The following is a 21966-nucleotide window of genomic DNA, read 5'->3' as shown; positions in this document are numbered from 1 at the left end:
CATATCCACCAAAATCATGGCAAAAAATTAAATGAGCAGAATCTGTTGTCTCAGGAAAAACATATTTATATAATTTAATTTTATTTAATTTAAGGGGTTTGCTCATGAGTGTTAAAACAATATTGTACACTTCAAAAAGGTGACACCAGGAAGTTTTCTTCTTCACTGTTTCACCCAGAAATGGGTGGCAGGGGTCATTTTGTGAATGGTTCAGAGTTGCCCCTAGCATGTCCTGTATGTTGATGATGGAAGTTCTATTAGCAAGGAATCTTTAGCAGTGAGTAATAGAAGCCTTTTAGAAATTAGTCTACTGAGATAATCCTGCTGACTTATGAATATCTAGAAGCATATGATATCTTTTAAACATTACTGTTTCACAAATAGAAATAGAGGTTGTATTGATCTGCATAGGCCCATCCATTGTTTTTTTAAACGATAGATGTTTCCATTGTTATGGCAGTAGTGCTGAACGAGTGGTTAAGTCAGTAATGTTTGTAAGTTGCTGGCATTTGGTGCCTTTACTGCTCTGACTTCTGCATTTACTATGAGCAAGGCTAGATGACGGCATGATAACAGTGCCAGGCAGCAAGAGAGCTCTGTGTATGCTGGAGCTCCCTTATGTGTCAATAATGGAGCTTCAGTTCTGAGAAATATTGTGATATATCCTTATTCAGAAATACTTTTTACAGTATCTACTGAAGGCAGTGAGAAATATAACGCCAGAGGAGAATTGAACAGATGAATTGTGGTTGCTCAGACTAGTCTGCAATCATTCTGAGTAAATGGTTCAGCAAAAAAGTATTGGATAACTGAAACTGGATTCTCTTGTCCATTTGCTGGCATTTGTGAAGTTATTTACCAAAGTGTTTTCCAGGTAATTCTGTTCTCAGTGACTTACAACTGTAATCACCTTGCACTTGTAACTTGTGTTTATATTTAAACCCTGGAAATGCAAAAGCACTTTATGCACACAGAAATTGCTGAGTTCTCCGCTGGAATAAAGTTGTTTCTGACTGAAATGGGAAGCTGCTGCATAAGGACATTCTTTATACAGCATTGGTCTGAGGAAGTAATGGACTTGTCTCTGGCTGAGTCTGTAGAAAGATGTGGGTCTGCTATTTTCCTGTTTTCTGAAAGAACTCCCTTCTGGCATGAAACTGAGAATGTAAATTCAGGACTCACTCAGAGATGGAGTGAATCACATGCAACACTCCCCACAGTCTCTCGGGTCTTCCTTGGAGGCTTTGTAACTGGGCTTCTTTTGTGAACTTAAATCAGATAATTGCAGCCCCAGGACATGGTAACAGTCATATATTACCTCTTCCGGAATGATTTGGAAAACTTTTTATCACTACTATGTCCCAGGTATAGAAAAAAGCCCTGCACATCCTAAACCCTCATATTTTATTGGTTATCTGTGTTATGTAGGAAGGATTTCTCTCACTGTCACACATACACCTACATTCACCCAAAATTCCCAAATGATACACCATCCAGCAACATCTAAACACCTGCTGTTCGAAGGCAGAACAGTAAATACTAATCTTACATTACAGCATACTGTAAGCCTTTCTCATTGTGGGATGCTGTTAAGTCTCCATCTGCACCACAGGTTGGAAATGTGTTGTGGCAAGGTTTTTGACTAAGGCTGTATTCAGAATTTAGGTAGTAAATGTTGCAGAGAAACCTGAAGAAGAAAAAAGAAATAAAGAAAAAAAGAAAGAAAATGCTCCTGCAATTTCTTTAAACACAGCAGCATTTAAAGGAAGTAATGGGTCCTTTTTCCATAGAGTAAGTTTATGGCATAACATACTCTCTAATGTTATAGAATCATAGAATCATAGAATGTTTTGGGTTGGAAAGGACGTTAAGATCATCTAGTTCCAACCCCCCTGCCATGGGCAGGGATGCCTCACCCCAGACCATGTCACCCAAAGATCTGTCCAGCCTGGCCTTGAACACCACCAGGGATGGAGCATTTACCACTTCTTTGGGCGACCTGTTCCAGTGCCTCACCACCCTCACAGTAAAGAACTTCTTTCTTATGTCCAACCTGAACTTCCCCTGTTTAAGTTGAAACCCAATACCCCTTGTCCTATCACTACAGTCTCTGATGAAGAGTCCCTCTCCTGCATCCTTGTAGCCCCCTTCAGATACTGGAAGGCTGCTCTGAGGTCTCCACGCAGCCTTCTCTTCTCCAGGCTGAACAGCCCCAACTTTCTCAGCCTGTCTTCATACAGGAGGTGCTCCAGCCCTCTTATCATCCTTGTGGCCCTTCTCTGGGCTTTCTCCAACAGCTCCATGTCCTTCTTATGTTGAGGACACCAGACTTGCACACAGTACTCCAAGCAAGGTCTCACAAGAACAGAGTAGAGGTCCTTTAACCTACTGGTCATGCTTCTTTTGATGCAGCCCAGGATACAGTTGGCTTTCTGGGCTGCGAACACACACTGCCTGCTCATGTTCAGTTTCTCATCAACCAACGTCCCCAAGTCCTTCTCCGCGGGGCTGCTCTGAATCTCTTCTCCGCCCAACCTGTAGCAGTGCCTGGGATTATCCCGACCCAGGTGTAGGACCTTGCACTTGGCTTGGTTGAACTTTGTGATGTTGGCATTGGCCACCTCACAAGCGTGCCAAAGTCCCTCTGGATGGCATCCCTTCCCTCCAGCGTATCAACTGAACCACACAGCTTGGTGTTGTCGGCAAACTTGCTGAGGGCGCCTCAATCCCACTGTTCATGTCTCTGACAAAGATGTTTAACAGGGTCGATCCCAACACCAACCCCTGAGGGACACGACTGGTTAACTGATCTCCATTTGGACATTGAGCCATTCACCGCAATTCTCTGCGTGCGGCCATCTAGCCAAAAATATAAAGTCATAATGAACTCATTTGTGCCCCCACTGGAAAGTATTGTATTTTCATATGCTCATGAATGTGGAAAACAGGGGTCTGGAAACTTTGGCAATGGTAGCTGCCATCTTTGTGTGTACTTTTCTGCTCTGTGTGAACTAGTTCAATGCCCTGTAAAGTAAGTGGAAAGATTCCTTGGACTCATTCTTCTGTATATCATCCAATGGCTTATTTCATCATCACTCTGATTCATCATCCAATGTTTTTACTCTTTTATATGTGTAGATAGAGGCTTATAAAGCTAATGTTTCACTCAAGTTGGTGCTATTAGGTTATTTATGATTTTCTCTTATCTCATGTACTTGAAAGTAGCATCTTAAATGCAGTGGTGAGCAAGAAAAAAAGAGATTTAAAAAATCATGGATCTCTCATAATGAAAGGAGGTATACTAAAAATGGGGGGAAAGAGGTTTTGTTGCTCACATGAAGTCAGCTTGTTGATTGTGAACAAGAATGATGTGAGGATTGTTTTTTAAGCATCTTCCCCCTATTTAATTTGCTGTTCTAACCACTGTTTTCTTCATTATCTTATTTTCATCTCAATAATTGTTTCCTTTATTTTCTTCACTCTTACATTCTTGGCCATTAGAAAATACTTTCCTTCCAAAAGCTCTTTGCCCAATTTGTTTCCCATAACAACAACAATAATAGGAAAAAAATACTACTTTTTATAGCCATTTAAGGGCCATAATTCATCCTTTGGTACTTACATGCAGTCACCCTTTCAGTAGGATTTGCACTCGTTACTGAGGCTAAATATCTGGCCTGTGTATCACAGCCCACCGTTCCATGTAACTACAACAAGTAACTATAATAAACCAGTAAGACTTCATTTATGTTTCAAAATGGAGGGAGTAACATGATTAATCATTTTCTAGTGTTTGCATACCTATCCCTCCTTCACATCCATTCGTGCTGTAGCTGATGGCTGATCTTTCATTGCATCCTGTGCTTGAGCCTTGGTCTAGCTAATACAGTAAGTGGAAAAAATGTCAGTTGTAGCTTCTTGGCCTTTAATTTTATCACAGATTTTGCTGGGGGAGGGAAATTGCTGTAACACTACTGTGCATTCAACCAGCTCCCATGGGAAGCGGCCTTGGTATACTCACCCGTCCCTAGCACTGTTCACCCAGGAGTTGTTGCACTCAGAAGGTCGTCAGGGCATTGCTGGCTTCTATCATGTGGTCAAAGGAGGGCTTATGTGGCCATTTGGAACAGAGAAGTTGCATTGAGTGTGATTGACTAGAAGAGTGGGTTTTTTTAATTCCTAGCCTCTTGGCCCAAGCAATATACATGCCCAAGAGTGCTGAGGGTATCCAGAGAGAAAGGCAAGTCTTCATTAGTTGCCCATAACTTTATGTGACGTTAATGATAAGCAAAAAGGTTCAACAGTAGCTAGTGAGAATGACAAAGAAACCCTTCAGTCTGATTATCCTAGCTATTACAGCACTGCTAAAGAATTGGAAACCAATCAACAAAAAATACATTATTAAAAGCTGGAGAGAATAATCTCTCAAAGAAGGAGAGCAAAATCTGCATACTAGCTAATACAATAGTAACATTTTTCATGTCTCAAATTATTTCATGCCTGTGTATATTTTTTTTTTTTTTTGTACATTAAGAGTGTTCAATCTAGATTCTGGGCTTAAATTTTCAAGGGGAAGTCCCAGAAGACCTATTGGTTTTTACAGACACTACCAGCTTGGAAACCTAACAGCACGTTGGTTTGGTTTTTTGATTTATTAGGAAGCAGGCTTAACTGAATTTACTGGCCAGAATCTAAATAAGTCTTGCTGGATTTCTGCTTTGCACCTGCAGAAGCAGCTTTAGAGAGCTACTGCCCTCTGTAGATACTGTGCACTATCAATATAACCTTCTCAATAAAAGAATAAAAGAAGAAAGAGAATTGTTGATAAATGAAGAAAATTGCAGTAGCAATGTATTTTGCTGTAACCCTTCCATGCTGAAATTAGAGGCAATGGTCCCAGTGAGGCTGATGGGACAACTCAAAAAAACATTATTCTCTGAAATGTCTTTCTTAATGTGCTGGAATATATTCCTAGAAATAATGTATAGATGAATGGAAGTGATTTGTTGTTTTGTTGGGGTTTTTTTCTTTTAAAATATTATTGAATTTATTGCTTAGAAATTGTTGTAACTTTCTATTGGTTCAATTATTACAGAAAAAAAAACCAAAGACTGAACTGAGGAAGAGTGGAAAAATAAAGACAGTATTTCTTTCTTGTGTAAGAAACAGGTAAGATTCAGAAGACCATAATATTGCAAGTACTTATTTACAGCATAGTAATAACTGTGAGGTAATTGGTTAAATTCACAGATACTGGCGTCTTTTCGTTTAAACTTATTCAGACCTTCACAGTCTTGCCTACCTAAAAGACGGTGATTTAAAATTTACAGTTCTTTCTGATTAACTGACACAATGAGTACACTGCCAGGTACTGTATATGCCACTATATTGACCTGTTCTGCACTGGATAAGCAAAGATTACATTTCATTTTGTACCAGCGCATTAGGGGTGTATGTGTTTCAGGTTTCCTGATTTATATTATCTCCATTTTGGGTTTGTTGAAGGGGAAGGGAGGGTTCTTTTGTTTCCCTGCCATTCCATTCCCTGGAAGCTATAAATGCCCCAGTTTTTCCTGGTGTTTCTTTCTTTCCTTCTTTTTTTTTTTTTTTTTTTTTTCGTCCCAGGTACCTAGCTGTGCATGAAATAATGCTCTCCATAGGTGTTCATCATTCCCGTTACTGCTGTCTATGCAAGTCACCAAAGCTTTCCTAATAAGGATGGGTTTGACCTTTCATGAGTTCTCAAATGAAGAATCTAACTGTGTTCATTATCCTCAAAACAGATAGACTTCCCTGCCACTGCCCTTGTAAAACAGCTGTAAGAAACAGTAAAGCATGCTTGTTCCAAAACCAGAGTCAAGCCCCAGAGCTGTTCAAGAGTGCGTAAGCATTAGGCAGCTGGGCTTTGTCTGGCCCTTCCCAGAAGGGTGGTGCGCCAGATGGAGATTGATCCTGAGGAAGGGAAGCAGAAAGACTCAGAGAGACTTCACAACAGAGGAAAGTAAAGCCCAGAGAGAAACTTTTTTGACTGACAGGCTAGTTTAGGAAGGAAAACCCTGTCTGGTGGCTTTAGTGCCCCATGTCCAAGGCAAGGGTTTCATGATAGGTGTGCTGACTGCTGGGGTGGTGGCCCCAATTTCTGCTCCTTTCTTGTGACAGCACTGGCAGTGGTGTTACAAGACAGGGAGGCAGATGACAGGGCTGACACATCAGAAAATTAACCTGCTTGCTGGCTTGCTGGCATGTTTGTGGCTGGCAGGATTAATACTTGGTCATATTAGTTCTTGCACCTGGTTCCCTTCAACCCCAGGAGCATGTGTGCTGGCATACATTGGAGACATGCGCCGCCAGATGGGAAAGGAAAGTGGTATCTCCTCTGTCAGAAGCTTGTGACTAGTTGAGGCTAAGGAAATGTGAAGCTACAGCCCATGTCAACAGAATATTTCCTGTGTTCATGAAAATACATGAAACAGAGCTCTTTTATGTCAGTGGAAGTTTCTTCTGACCGGAGTCACCTATAAGATTTTGCATCTTAATAGTAGCTCTGGTCAGAAAACGAGAAAGTAGATCTGAATCAGTTGGTTCTTGTCAAAGGAAGATAAGTGAGGAATTTAGAGTAATATAGTAGTACTGGTAGTTACCTTTCAGTTACTTAAAGACAAAATGGACTCATTTGTGCTAATTTATGCATGATTTCAATATTACTTCATTTTAGAAAAGAACAAATAAATTTATGAACAATTATGAAAACCAAGATGAGGATCTCCAAACCTGAAAATTCTATTAAAATATTACAGATAGTCTCAGAAAATATCCTGAAAAGTGACAGAATTTAGTGATGTAGCTATTTGGTAGCTATTTGAACCATCCATTAGAATCTGAGGCTGGAGATACAAAAATTTTGTTTGCCAAACAGTAAGAGAACTCTTAACTTGAAGATACACATTTCTGTTATATTTGGTAGAGCTTTCCCACAAGGAATGCAAAAGGAAAGCACTTCCATTTGATTTTGACAGCTAAATAAAATATAGCTTATAATTTCTGTACAGTTATTTTACAATACAATTAATTTAATTTTTTCTCATGTAGAAGATCATCTGCCATAAGTTTTTTCAGCTTATAAGAACATAAGTTTTTCGTGTATTAAGGCACTGAAAAATCAGGTACACATTACTTGGTACTTTAATAATGAACAAAACACAAGGAAGTCTGGATCTTGAAAAATTAACGTATGCTCTCTAATGTTTCAATTATTGTAACTATGGCATCTTACTAAGTTTTAAGCAACGTAATTAGACATGGATAAACTTGTTTCTGCAGGGTGATTCAGCAAAGTAAATAGTAATGAATAAGTTTAGTTTTGCAAACAAATTTTAAATCTAGTATGAACAGAGCTTGTGTTACAGCTAAAACGTGTGACTCCTAGCAGCTATTACTATTAATGTGTTTTCACCTTTTTGCAGGTTTTGCCTATAATACATTCTCTGAGCAACACATACAGACTTCTGTCCAATGCTATGAAAATTAACCGAGCCACATTAACTACAGGAAATCTTCAAAGGTACAAAAATAAAATGCTTATTCAGTAATTAATTAAACCAAACAAGCCATCAGCATGTGCTACATAGCCTGAGTATTATGTCAGGTCAATAATTAAGCTGCAGTAAATCTTCTGGAGGTTCTATCCTGCCAAACTTTAAAGGCTCAAGACTAACCCAAGGACCCTTAACATTATAGTGAGCCAGTAAATGATTACACAGATAGCTTTTCAATCTAAAGTTTGCTACTATTAACTTTCTATTTTTTAAGGCATCCAGAAATTGTATGTTTTGTGGTTGTTAAATAATATCCTGTGAACAAAATGTATGCCTTTCTTGAGCTTATGAAAAAGAATACTTTATGGGCTTGAGTTATGTCAAGATAAAAGTGCACTTTTCCTGCAGGGAAATATATACATTAAGCAAAAAGTAATGGTTTGGAATTTTCCCTTGTTTATGTGAACATGACGATTATAAAAACTTGAAGCTAATCTCACTGTATGCAGCTGGTCATGGTAAAGAAAAGCATTATACAAGCTGTCTTATGTGACTCTGCCAAAGCAATTCCAAAAGATCTGCAGTAGTTACGTGCTTTCAAGGCCTGGCTGACTTTTAGGTAGGATTAGGAGGTCACAGCAAGTTGTGTGGTGACCTTGTGATGTGGGAATTATGGCACTAGGCTGTGTATCAAATCATATGTCTCAACTTAACAAATAAAAATATAAACCCACAAGACAGAGCACAGAGCAGGAAGCTTGAAATGCTCTGAGATTCATTTTTTATCTCATTTGTATTATTTTCTGTCACCTCATTTACATAAAGTATATCTGGTTAAACAATTTGCAAATGCATGTGATTTAATACCAGGTATATGTGTGGCAGAGGTAAATTTGGATTTAAAATTCAGACATTACCAGCAATACAAGACAGCTGGTATATATCAAGTTTATTTCACGTGCGAGTCTTTGTATGGAATTTTGTTTGGAACCCGTTACTATTTGACATGTTAGCTCATAGTTTATTTTAATTACAGAATATTTAAATTGCCAGATCTCCAGATAAGGTTTCATAACAATTAGAATGAGTATAAGATTATTCAATCTGCTTTCTTTTTCCTCCAGATGTATGGCTGTATATTGGTCCCATATAAAGCACATATTGTTTGCTTGCATAGAGCATATCACGGCTGTCCTATGCCATCAATCTAATAATTATCTCCAGTTCCATCTTTGTTTTCTCCCAACTTTATCTAAATTCTTACTAGATTTATCTATAGGTTTATCTATATTTTTCCTAGGTTGCTTTGAAAGAGGTCAACTAGAGTAAGGCCAAGAATTTGGCCTTAGATTTTCATAGAAGTGGAAGTTATGAAATAATATGATTTGCATGAGTGATTTTGCTTTTGTTGAAGAGGATGAATTGGATCATTATTATGACGAAAGGCAGGAAGCACAAATAATCTTATGAACGACTTTATATTGGAAGATTTTGGTGCAATTTTTTCAAATACAAAGGTTAATATAAAAAAAAATTTAAAAAAAAAGCTTGGACATTGTTTATCTAACCTGAAACTTTAAAGGTTCACTTTTTATTGAGTACATCATCTGCTGTTGTAGAGAGATTTCACAAGAAAAATTTATAAACCTACTTTTTCTCTACAGATTTGAGGTCATGGTATCTCATATAATGAAACTATAACTGTGAAGTATACATAAATGTAGTTCATATTTGTCAGTATTAGGAATGCCTTTAGAATATTTATTATGAAATAAAGTGTTATCGCTTGCACCATGGATAAAATAGTTGGAAAATTCCAAGAAAAAAGAAAAGGTGGCTTTTTGACCTGAAGCTTAAAAATCATGTCTCTTATGTATATAATCTATTAATGGCACTCTCAGTGCAAAGACTTTCCTGGCACATTATCCGTTGACATTCCAAAAGCCAACTTCAGTTAATTACGTTGAATGCAACTTAACCCTTGGGGTCAGGTTTTTTAGAAATGTAGTTTCATTACTGCATACACACATATCCTAGTCCCAGTTCCAAACAGGCTTTTGGATCCCAGTTTATTTTGGGGAAGTATAAGAGCTTGAAAAATCTATTTCACCTCATCTGAAATGAGCAGTATCTTGAAACAAGAACTGGAGAGTCTTGCATTATGGTATTTCAGTCCAGGTTACAGGGCTTAAGACTGTGAATCTGTGTGAGAGATCTATATATAGGTCAGGAGTACTGGGCTGACCATTGGTATTTCCAAGCAAGAAACCTGAATAGATGGTCAGATGGGTCTCACAGAATAACTTGGAAAAATCCCAATGGGCAGTAGACTATTAGGAGAGGCTGGGAAGCTGAGGAACAGAGACATGCAGCAAGTGCAAGTATCATTTTTTACAGTTCACTACATTAGCCTTTATGCACACTGAGGGAACATCCACTGGTCTATCAGCAGAAGGTATTGCTGAGTGTTCTGCTAGAAGGTGCCCAACAGAACTATGATCTTTTTGTAGAGTTCCTCTTTCTGTGCTGTGATATTTCATTGTCATTAGTTGTCTATGCCATCAGGTCATGCTGAATCTGTAATCAGGCAGCCTTTCTCTAGCCATGATCTTGTGAAGCGTCTTCATCTCCTTGTCTAGAGGCTTTTTCTTTGTCTTCTGCTAAAAGTTCGCAAGGAAATACTTACCAAAACCAGGGAAATCCCATGGGAAAAATCCTCTAACACCGAGGTACATCTCTGTGTTGCATGCACATACATGTTGAGACATGCACCCACACAAAGATTATCTGCTAAAAAGCATGAATTAAACTATTTGCTTCTGCATCCCTCCCAAGTGACCTCTGTCATCAGTGACCTTAATTCTATCTCATTAGTATATTCCACTTTCGGAAACAAAACTGATTCATTCTCAACTCTTTTTTTCCTCTCATGCTGTCAAGTTTCTCAGTTTGGAAAACAGGATTATGCAGGAGGAGATTATTAGCTGAAAGATAAGGGGGTTTCCCCCTAAATGCATTAGGGTAAATAGCTTTTAACTATAATAGGTATAGCTAATGAGATATTCCAAGGAGACACAAATTTGCCCCTTCAGTTTCTCTTTATTTTGTGACTTTCTTGCCCACAGCACATTTCTGATCTGACCCGGTAAACACATGCTCTTTCCATTTGGTTTCTTTTTCCATCACCCTCTCACACATAGACATTTTATGTTTCTCTATATACACCATCGATTAAGACCCAGAGGGAGTTTTTTACAGCCTGTCAATACAGGAGAAACTCTGTGATCTAGGATTTTTCACTTTAGAAGCTGTGAAAGTGAAGATTCTGGGATTCACTTTTAGTATATCCATAACCTACCACATGTCACTTACCCAAAGCAACAGGCACTTATTTGCCTTTGTGGCTGCTCATCCCTATTAAATTAGTTCACACTAAGTAGAACTCCAAAGAGGAAGTATGAGGTTTTTCTCCTTCGTTTCCTCCTGCTGCTTAGTGGAAGGGGTTCTCAGCTGCTGATTAGGTTGCCTCATTGGCTTTCTTAGGAGCAAATTGGTCCGCACTGCATACCTTAATAAGGAAATAGCAGTCAGCAGTTTGGTGAGCAGTATGCTGAGAGTATGTTCAGGAAAAGAGACAGGCAAGAGAAAAATAGATCCATGAACTTCCTTCCCTAGCTTGCACCAAACTGAAGGCAGAAACTTTTGTGTAACTGTACTCTTAAGATTTAAAGATAAAGTTTTTTAAATGCCAGTCTCTGGAAGTATTTGTGAACCTTTTCCCACATTTAGGTGGTGGTTTTTTCCTGTAAGGGCCAAGTCACTTCCTTCCTATCCAGTATCAGTTGCATTAACATGCCTTAGTGGAAAATTGGTACTATGGAAGAGCATCAAAATAAGACACACATAGTCTGATAAAAATATCTCTAATATTTCATGCAGGCATTTTTTAAAGTGGATTTTGTAGAAGAATTGTGTGTCAGTATTTCCTCTACTGCTTCAAAAAATTTCCATTCAGCTGCATGTTTAAGAAGAATGGAGAATTTTTCAGCCACACATTTCTACTGCCAGTAACTTGATCCAAAGGAATCCCACAGTTTTTCTTTCAAAAATACAAAATGTCTTTATTAGGAAGTAATTAGCTTATAACATCATTAAGATTGTAATGATCATAGAATCATAGAGTCACAGAATGGTTTGGGTTGGAGGGGACCTAAAAGATCATCTGGGTACAGCAGGGACATCTCCCACAAGACCAGGTTGCCCAAAGCCCCATCCAGCTTGGACTTGTTCAGTGCCAGGAATGGGGCAGCCACAACTTCTCTGGGCAACTTATGCCAGTGCCTCACCACCCTCACCCTTCCTTATATCTAACTGAAATCTACCCGCTTTCACTTTAAAGCCATTCCGCCCTTATCCTATCACTACATGCCCTTGTGAAAAGTCCCTCTCCAGATTTCTTGTAGGCTTCTTTAGGCATTGGAAGGCTGCTCTAAGGTCTCCCAGAGCCTTCTCTTCTCTAGGCTGAACAAGCGCAGCTCTCTCAGCCTGTCTCCATAGAAGAGTTTTTCCAGCGCTCCCATCACCTTCATGGCCCTCCTCTGGACTTGCTGCAACAGGTCCACGTCCTTCTTGTGCTGGGGGTCCCAGAGCTGAATGCTGTACTGCAGGTGGGGTCTCACAGGAGCAGAATAGAGGGGGACAGTCACCTCCCTTGATCTGTTGGCCATGCTTCTTTTGGTGCAGCCCAGCTTACAGCTGGCTTCCTGGGCTGTGGGCGCACACTGCTGGCTCATGTTGAGCTTCTTGTCAACCAACATCCCCAAGTCCTTGTCCTCAGGGCTGCTCTCAATCCGTTCTCTGTGCAGCCTGTATTTCTCCTTGGGATTGCCTGGACCCACATGCAGGACCTTGCACTTGACCTTGTTGAACTTCATGAGGTTCACACGGGAACTATATTGCATTATATAGTCAGGGAATAGAAAGAAAGAATACTGGAAAGAGAACTTTTTTATGACTTTATGTTTTAAAACCAGAATGACTAAAGAAAACAGCTAGAGTAAAACCATACAGGCAGAACTGCCTAACATGACATCAGTGGCGAGATACAGTAACGTTAAAACTGTAAATGCTTTTTGAGTGAAGTATATGGATAAGATTAACATTTCTTCACAGAGGACTTTTTTGGTCATCTAAAAAAAAATGACAGATCTGCAACTGCTTAAATCTACTTGCAGTGAGAAAAGCACTTGGACATGTGTTTATATATGTATATGTGCTATTGACATAGCAATGAAGCAGCTTACTGACTCAGGGCCAAGAAACCCTAATGGGAAAACTTTCCAGCATTTGTTGTTGCCTTGCAGATTTGCAGATCTAAGACAACATTTCTTTGCTCATTGTTGCCTCAGTTGCAATCATTTTCCCTACTGCCTTCTCGGTCTGTTCCCAGATGGAAGAAGAAAATGGCCTATTATCTGTGTCATATGAAGGCCTAGTAGGTTTTGTTCTTTACAAGCAACCAAATTATACATTAGTGAAGTACAGGGTCTCACCTAAAGAAATGTTGAGTGTGAGGATTTTACTTCTGAGGAAGAATTCAACCATGTTTTGCACTTTATTCCTCATGTAGAAGAAAAGTGCATGGGTTTCCAGCCAGTTTTGCAGTTCCTAATATATAGGAGTGTGCACAGACAAGAGATGAGGTGTACACAACAGATTCTCTAAGAAGTCATCATCCTCTTCTCAGCTCCTTTGGTGTTACACTGCAGTAAGAAAGCTGGTGCACTAGTTAATTGATTAGCATGGTATTTAGACAGATTTAGTCTCACCTCCTTGCTCCAGTCTAGACTTCCTGTATGACAGTACTACAGTTAGTGCCACAGGGAAAACAGTGCTTCACCATCTCCCAGGGAACCTGCAAAAAACAGATACATTTCAGATTACGGGGTGCGTGGATAATGCAGTAATGGGATGCTCATAAATGCCACAGAGAAATCCCAGGCTTCATGACTTAACAGTTGTGTATCACACAGTGGGAAGGTTTACCTCTAGGGCTGTATCCAAGCAGGTGCCAACTGACGGGGTTCTCAGACCCCTTGCTGTTTAGGTCCAGATCTTCTATGGGATTTTGAAATCCTGTAAAATGTAAATTAGGATGACTAAGACAATAAAATATAATCACTGATTAACAAAGCAGGTCTTTATAGACATTAATGCTATATTTATAAGTAGCTGGAGACATGACTGAGTGACGATGTTCAACCATGCAACTAATTGAAAACAAATAAAGATATGATGACATGGTAATTGTAATTGAAATTAAAACATTCTTCACCAGCATTTTTAGATTATTCTTAACTTTTTCTTTTAAGTAGGAGGCCTTCCCCACAATTTTTTATAGTTGAAATAGTACCAAATTAAACCATCATGTATATTGTGTGTTCCTGAATATTTAAAACTATGCATATATACTGAAATCATTCAGATTACCATGAAACAACAAAATAATACAGTTTTTCTATGGAAACCTGGACTTTGAATTTAGGTTGTGATTTAGATAAATTTGTAAATATCCCAACTAGTGGCCATGATGCCATGGAAGTGGTGTTTGCAGGGTCTCATGCTTAGGTTACACTAAATATTATAGAAGGATTATGTTCTGTGATGCTCAGAACAAACATAGCGAATGGCCTTTACACATCATGTTACTCAGCTGGGTCATAATGAATTTTTAACCTTCTGAAAGAAGATAAGTATTTTGAGAATATTTGGGGTTATTTTGGTAATTTTTATCTTTTTCTCATGATTTCCCTTCTAGTCACTACCAAGTGCTATTGTACCACCTTCTGAATGCATGGTCTGATTCTCAGGTGCGCTGAGATTATCTGCTGGGTCTCTGCTGAGAGACTTTTCTCCCAGTCTGAATATTGTATCACACACATGGCATGGGCTGGGATAAAAATAAAGAGAGGTGATACAGAGGTGAAGGTGAAGCATGATGCTGAAATAAAACAGCAGCAAAGATCTAACTATGAACTGAAAGGGTATTAACTGGAATAGGTGGCACAGGGATGGTTATAGGTGTTTGCTTGAAAACAGTGTGATGAGAGAGCTGAGTGGATCTGTCATATTCCAGGAACATTTCAAAGGTAGGGTTGTTTATTCAGGCTTTCAGACTTCCAAAAATTTGTGGTGATTTTTATTAATGTGCAACTCTGTCATAAGACCAATATCATGAGGTTCCCATGTGATTCATAATGGTTACAATGAATGTATTAAAAGTTATACAGCTTCCACTGTCTAGCAAGCTATTTTACAAACATAACTTCTATCTTATAAATCACTAGTACTAAAGGTATATAGGCTACATTGACATATTCCTTTAAAAAAGATTTGCTGGCTAAAATCTTTAGATGCCCTATATAGAATTAATTGTTAGATTATCACCATTATAATACCTGAACAAGCCATTTACTGCTGGGGCACTTGCCCCACTGTATCTGACATATATGCAATTAATTATTAACACACAAGATGACGTAAAAGCCCATTTGCTTTTTTAACATTATTGGCCAGAAAGAGATAATGGGGAAAAAAGAAAAAGACTAAACTTTTCTTCTTTTTTTGCCATTAGATTAGTTATGAAGTTTGTTATTCACTAAGCAAATGCTGCAAAATAAGAAGGAGTCACTTTGCAAGCTGAATTTTCAGTGCAGGGCGACAGTTTATGTGCCTTCTTGATCAGTGCATTGAATAGCAACAAAATACTTCCAAAGATCAGAGCTTTCATGTACAAACTTGAAATGTGTGTGCCTTCTATCTAAGTAACAAAGGAAGAGATTCCTGGCTCTTATGTTTCGCTGGCATTTTTAATTTTCTTTTTGCAGACTTACATCTTTTCTATAAGTATAAAGAAATAGATTTTCAAGTAGCACTGGTTACTTCACTATATGAAGAAAATAAGAGGGATTTTCACACCTGCAATTGAAATGCAGCCAGTTCAGAAATGTATAATTTTATTGATGCTAGCAAACTAAACAAGAGTTTAGTGAGGAGTAGAATAATGTTTGCTGTTAAAACTGCAGAGAAAAAGTAAGCAGGTAGAATGCAGCTACTTAATTAAAATATCTATCTTGTATATGTCTTAGAGATGTTTATTTTAAATAATGAGTATTTTCTTTAGCTCTGTGAATTCAAATGCTGTTTCTATAAAGGGAGATGTTTGACCTGCTTCAAGCTATAAAAGAAGATTTGTGATTCTCTTAAGTCCACATGCCCTAGATTAATGTTAGTGTCAAACTGATTCTACGTTAAGCTCATTTAATGTACCTCTGGGCTATAAGATGTTACTTTGCCAGCAGCAAAGGTCACATGTTTTCAGGTATTGACAGTGCAAGTAATGACAAGTTGTTTCTGTGTTTGAGTGGATCAGGGTCTTTTTAGCATTCATCCAATGAGTTTGGGAAACCATAGCCTCTGCCCAGAGGCACAGAGAGCTCTGTGCCTTTGAGCATACAGCAGAGGAAATTATTAAACCTCCAGCTCTGAAATCTATAGCTTCATTTAGTCAGACCTCCCTAAGGAATTTTTATGCCTTCAGCTAAATAACAAACAATTTTGAAGCTGGCTTTACCTAGGTAGAAAATTTCTTCTTGATCGTAAAAAGAAATGGAAAGGATCATTTATAGATTTACTGTTTCCTAAGCATTTTTTGGATCAAATATATTTTACGTATGGTAGGTCAAACTAGCCTTACAACTGCAGTTATAAAAAAACCCCACCTTCTATGAAATTTTGTAAGCATTGGTCTTAAGCAAGGAAGCCTGATCAGACAGCTGAAACTCAGCAGCAGAGCCGAAGTGCTGCTTTCCTGGCTCCTTCCTGGGTTGCTGAGTGACGAAGCAAGTCATGTAACAATACCAAGATTTACACAGTGTTGTGAGTCATCTTTAACAGGTAATCAGAAAATTCATTAAGCCACTCAGATGGGAGCCTGACATTTCCCAAACAGTCACAGACTACACATGGCTGCTCCTCTACATTTTAGTGGTGAAGAATGCTTGAAGAAATGTTTTGTTCTCTAAGGCAAAAGCCAACAAAGGGAGTTAAGGTCATGACGCTCTGGGAATATAATTTGCTAAGTATTTTCAAACATCTACAATCTGTCTGGTAGATTTTTTTCTCCCAGATTGGGATCTGAGCAAGGGGAAATGGAAACGGGTTATAGGGGATGGCAAAGGGACAGATGCCCTAGATACCTATTTGTCTCGCGAAAAAGCAGAAACCTGGGTCAGGGCTACAGTCAGGCTTCTCTGGGAGGCAGATACTTGGAGCCTGAAGTCATGTCCTCGGTGTCAGTGCTTGCTCCTAGACTGTTTATACATTATCCCCAAATTGTCATTTGATAAAGAGCAGAAAGGTCTCAAGAATGCCAGCGCTCTGTCCCCACATCAAGTGACCTAACCTGCAGAACCAAGCCCCCCCTCTTCCTTCTCCCCAGCATATGAATCTTGCCTGGAGCAGCTTTCCCAGGAGAGGTAGACTGAACCTTTTCCCTCCATTGCCTGGTGACTGAGGAACTCTCCTGGGACTGGAGCTAGAGCTGCAGGCATCATCACAAACAGGAGGCCTTGAATCTCAGACTTCCAGTTTTCTGGTGGATCCCCAATATCCCATGAATTTTCTATGGTCAATGTGTGCCTCACAAATTGGTCTCCTTTGGAGACTTATGCCTGCTTTGCATCTCCCAAACAGCTAAAAGGCAGGATCTTAGGCAATTAGTGCAACAAAGACAAGGTGACAACTGAGCAGACCCAGAAGCCTAGCATTAGGTCTCCAAGGAACTTTAGGTATCTTAAGCCGTGCAGCACAATAGGTATGGATTAATTTAATTGCTCTTCTGAAGTTAAGCTCCTAAGTTTCTCTGAAATGGCACTGATATGATTTGTTGCATGCTTGCTGAAGAGTACACTGGTTCACGCTGTAGTGATCCAAGTACTGCTAGAGATTTTTCATTTGTTCACATATGTGTCACAGTTCCCAGAACTGTCCATGCAGAGGTTTAACTGAACCTGATTAGCTTAATCAGCACAGATTTCTGCATAGACATGCCTTTCTCACATCTGCCTCCTTTCTCTCTTTCCTGTTGTCAAATTTTTCCTTATCAAAGTTTCCATAACTTTGAACACATCCCTGAATCTTTTCCTTTTTATTGTCTTCCCAGTTGCCTTTTTATCTTTGTAGAAAGCTGTGGAAGATGTAAAAATGGTAGATGGAAGACAAGACTAAATATGATCTGAAAATGCAGTATAGTTTTCCCCCAAGCACTTCACAGCAAAATTTGGGATATTGACAGCTTCCTGATCTTGCTTAGCACAGCTGAGCAGAGGAAGGGGAACAGGGCATTGTCCAGTATGATGGCATAATAGGCTTTGGAGTAACTAAATAAAAACTTTAGAGGGCAAAATTGTGCTAAGCTTTTCCTCACAGTAGCACTGGGTACTCAGACACAGCTTCCTTATAGCATAAGGAAACACAGTAAGTGATTTTTAGTGTTGCAAGTGAAGTCTTACATCAGTGTCACTCTTCCAAAAGCAATGGTATTATATTGCCTTATATTGTTAAAATTCAGGATTACAGTTGATGCTTCTGAACACAAGCCTATGTTTTCCCTCCCAGATGCAGATTATAGGACATTAATATGTTTTCTCTACCCTTATGAGGAAATAAGTGTACTGAGTTTTAAATGCATGTATAAGAAAGGAAAATAATGCATACATAAACGTTTGTGTGGGCCTCTAGGTAGATATAGGTAAAAACATAAGATATAATCTCTAGGTTTGTTTTGTTGTGGTGGTCATTGACCCCTGAGACACAAGCTAAGAAATCATAAAAATTTAAGAAACTCTCCCCAGGGTGACGCTTTCATTCTCTTCCTCTTTCTCTGTACCTTTTGTAGTTGTACAATAGTTGTACCTTTAAGCACAACTTGAAGGAGCATCTCCAGGGAGATTTTAGTCCATGTATGTACAGTAGGTTGATTATATCCTAAAACTCTTTCAAGTTTGTGGGGTTTTCATATATTTTCAGTAAAAGGGAGTAGGCAATAACTAAGAAATGACACCAATTACCTCATCTACTGTGTGAGATTCAGAGACCTAGATGTAGGTGTAAGTGTGTGAAGATCTGGTCTCCCATTACAGGAAATAGCATTTGGGTTGACATAGCCAGTGTGGCTTGGAGAGCTGCACCTGGACAGCCAAATAGTTTCCAGGTTCCCCTAACTGTACAGACTAGATTCCCTTCTGCCTGTTGTGGGAGCTTAGACACTTACTGCATGTAGTGACACTGACATTTTGAGAATTAAATCTAGGTGTCTACAATGTGGAGGTGAATCTCACCTAATGTCATTATTTAAGTAGATACAGATGTATGTGTGAGGTAAAGATGGTGATTGGATTAGATTTGTTGCTGTGATTCAACCTGTTCAACCTGTTATGTGTCCCTCAGGGGTAATTAAAATCCAGTGTATGGCTAACTTACTTTTATATGCATTTACCTATCATGAGAGGGATATGTATACCTGTATTCATAAGGCAAGTAACTCTAGAGTATCCTTCTCATGTTTCAGATATTCAGGGTGCTCAGCAAGCATTTAGTAATGCTAACTCCCATTAAGCATTACATAAGTCTATTATGCTTACGCATTTCCAACGAAAATATTAAAACCAGAAGTTAGAAAGCTAGTCCTGTAGAGTCTGAACAATTCCAAATAATGATTAGTACCACAAAGTATGAGCAGTCGCCACCTTCAGAAGTTGTTTAATGCTAAGCAGGATGGAGTCCTCAGGGTCACGTTCATACCTCAAGAGAGGCTCAGCACTGACAACTGGTCACAACAGACCTGAAGTGATTCACAGATTTTTGTGCTTGGGTGATTCTGACTATAAGTAATAAAATTCTTTCCTTTAAATAATAATATTCAGTCTTGGTTTTCTGTGCAAAACAAGTTGTTGACAGCCTCAAAATAAAGAAGGGTTTGAACTTCTTTTAGGCTCAAAGCTCTTAAGTTCTTCTGTCTCAGTACTGCCTCACTAGGTATGCTGGCTGTGCACCCCTTCAGAAGCAGGGTACAGTCAGTGCTTGATTATCCATGTGTTGCAGATCATTCGTGCCACAGATATTAGCTGAAGCTCAGAGCCACATGAATGTGGTTACACTGCTTCCAGGAGCATCTCAACTCCACAATCAGTACAACTGCTTTCTCATTATACAGAGCTGGAGTTAATAAACCCATATGAATCTTATCTGGCTCCATGTTAAGCCAGTTCCCTGGGAAACACAGAGGCTTTTGGTGGTGTCAACCTGTATCCAGCTGGGCTTTATTAATTTGGGCTCAGTGCTGCTCTGCCAGACCTATAACGGAGCTGGCATGGGTGGCAACCCTGGGGCTGGCAGGTGACAAAGGCTGGGGGGAGTGAAGCAATTGCTTCTATACCATGGTCCATTTATCTAGAGGAAGAGTTTGCTGTTTATTAGTAGAGGCACAATGTCACAAGTTTTTTCAGTTTGTTACTTGTTTTGGTTTTGGTTTTGTTTTTATTTTAACTAACATTTGTCTGAAGTGCCAGGAAGAATTGCATGGACCTGTGTTCAGTCAGAGTGGTCCATGTGTTCCAAAATCCACTCCAGCTATCTGTAGATTATGGGGAGTTTAGTGCTTACTTACGTTTAGTAGTTTGGGTGTTTTTAAGTTGTCAATAAGAAATTGATTGTAAGGATGTGTATTCATGTCTAAACTGTACTTCACATCAGGATTTTCTAATGCATCAATTCGAGACTGACACTGGCACCATGACCTGGGCAGCTCTTGAAAGCCTGTGTCAAGAAACAGTGCTTTAGCACTGATTATTTCAGTTAGTCCAGACTTTTAACATTCATACACATGTACTTTCTTCATATGACAGTGAGAGATCTATGTTCTAGAGTAATCTTGAAAGCCTAACCTCAGATTTATTAAAATCTTTGTGGTTTATCATGGCTGTGAAAGTTGCTGCAGGTGAAGCACACTGTTTCTATACCTCACAGAGGCACTTCCAAATGAAGCTGTTCTTAGCTGCCCTTGTAGAGAAATCTGGACAATAAACTTTTGGGATATTCCCCCAGCTTTTTTATGATTGTATGTTAATTTCTTTACTTTTACTTTTCTTTTCAAAAGTCCTATTTCAAGTAGTGGAGGTTCTGAAACTATCATATTAGCTTGTGTAGAAATGAAATCCAGAAACTTCAAACATCCTGTTAGACAATGGAAAACTAAGATCCATGGACAAGATGAAACATAACTAGAGAAAATGTAACAAGAAAAACACTTCCGATGTGCTGAAGCGAAGGATTCTATGGACTGCAAATATTTTTAATTTGTACAGCAACTTATCATCAAGAATTTTCTAAAATATGAATCAATTGAGCTTCACAATTTGAAAGGTGATTAACAGTTTTATTTGGATAGTCCTGTTTATTAGTGGAGCATAGTCTGATGCATTTGTGGTTGATATTTGACAGCATATAGCCCTGTTGACCCATATGGTAACAATCACATACAGCAAGTATTTCTAAATTGTGACTGTAAACAAGATTCTGACGCAAACTTCATAGACATTTAATGTAAACAGTGGCAAAATTAAGACACTGCTGAAACTGAGAAGGAAACTACCGTCGGTATTGTCTGTTAAATACATTGGGAACTCCCACAAATACAGGTAGTTCCAACCATGTCTTGCTATTTGCCTGGGCAAGTCCTTTAATCTTTTCTTAACAAAACAAGGACCAAAGACATGCCATGTGGAACAGATTCTGAAAGCTCTGTGGAACCAGAAAAATCTGTTGCCTGTAACCCCAGAGAAAACTTCATTAAGGACATTTGGTAAAACTTCAGTTTGCTTGTATTTCCTTGAGCCTTTCTGCTAGGAGTGTTTAATTATTTGAACTATGTCAATAATTGCCTAAGTTTGCCTACATGAGCTAAGTCATGTAAGAAATTACTTGTGAAAGTAGTGAATCTGATGAGAGCAGTAAGTTAAGCTAATTAATCATCAGTTAGTCACAGCCTTATATTTAGACAAGCAACTGTCTTGCAATATGCAGTGCCTGAGGGCAATAAGAAACCCATAACTCACATAAAGCTTTGGGAACATTTCTTTTTTTATTTCATTGTGATTGTGCTAGCCTATAGACATACTATAAATTCATTAAAATGCAAACCTTGTGCAACCTCTGCCCTTCCAGTGGTGTAATCCAGGTACTGTATTCTTCAACTGAATTTCCTCAACCTGTTGGAAAAAGAAAGCACAGACTGCAAAAGCCCCTGTGCCATAAACTTGTGTCTTGCCCTAAAGCTTTAGAAACTTTAAGTGTATCCAACAGGTAAACTGAT

The 21966-nt window shown here is 38.9% G+C and overlaps 1 protein-coding gene across 3 annotated transcripts in view; it reads left to right on the top strand.

Annotated features, from left to right (window-relative positions):
- The first annotated feature begins 5128 nt into the window (after positions 1-5128).
- The window catches only part of SULF1 (sulfatase 1), a 101759-nt gene continuing 84921 nt past the window's right edge, over positions 5129-21966 (top strand). For all 3 annotated transcript variants that reach the window (XM_030505162.1, XM_030505181.1, XM_030505191.1), the window contains exons 1-2: positions 5129-5169; positions 7464-7561. The gene's annotated coding sequence lies outside the window, so the exon portion shown is untranslated. The remainder of the gene's footprint in view (positions 5170-7463; positions 7562-21966) is intronic.

The sequence above is a fragment of the Strigops habroptila genome, chromosome 1 (assembly GCF_004027225.2).
Source record: "Strigops habroptila isolate Jane chromosome 1, bStrHab1.2.pri, whole genome shotgun sequence".
Lineage (NCBI taxonomy): Eukaryota > Metazoa > Chordata > Aves > Psittaciformes > Psittacidae > Strigops > Strigops habroptila.
The sequence above is the reverse complement of the archived record's forward strand: the minus strand, read 5'-3'. Positions and strand labels throughout refer to the sequence as shown.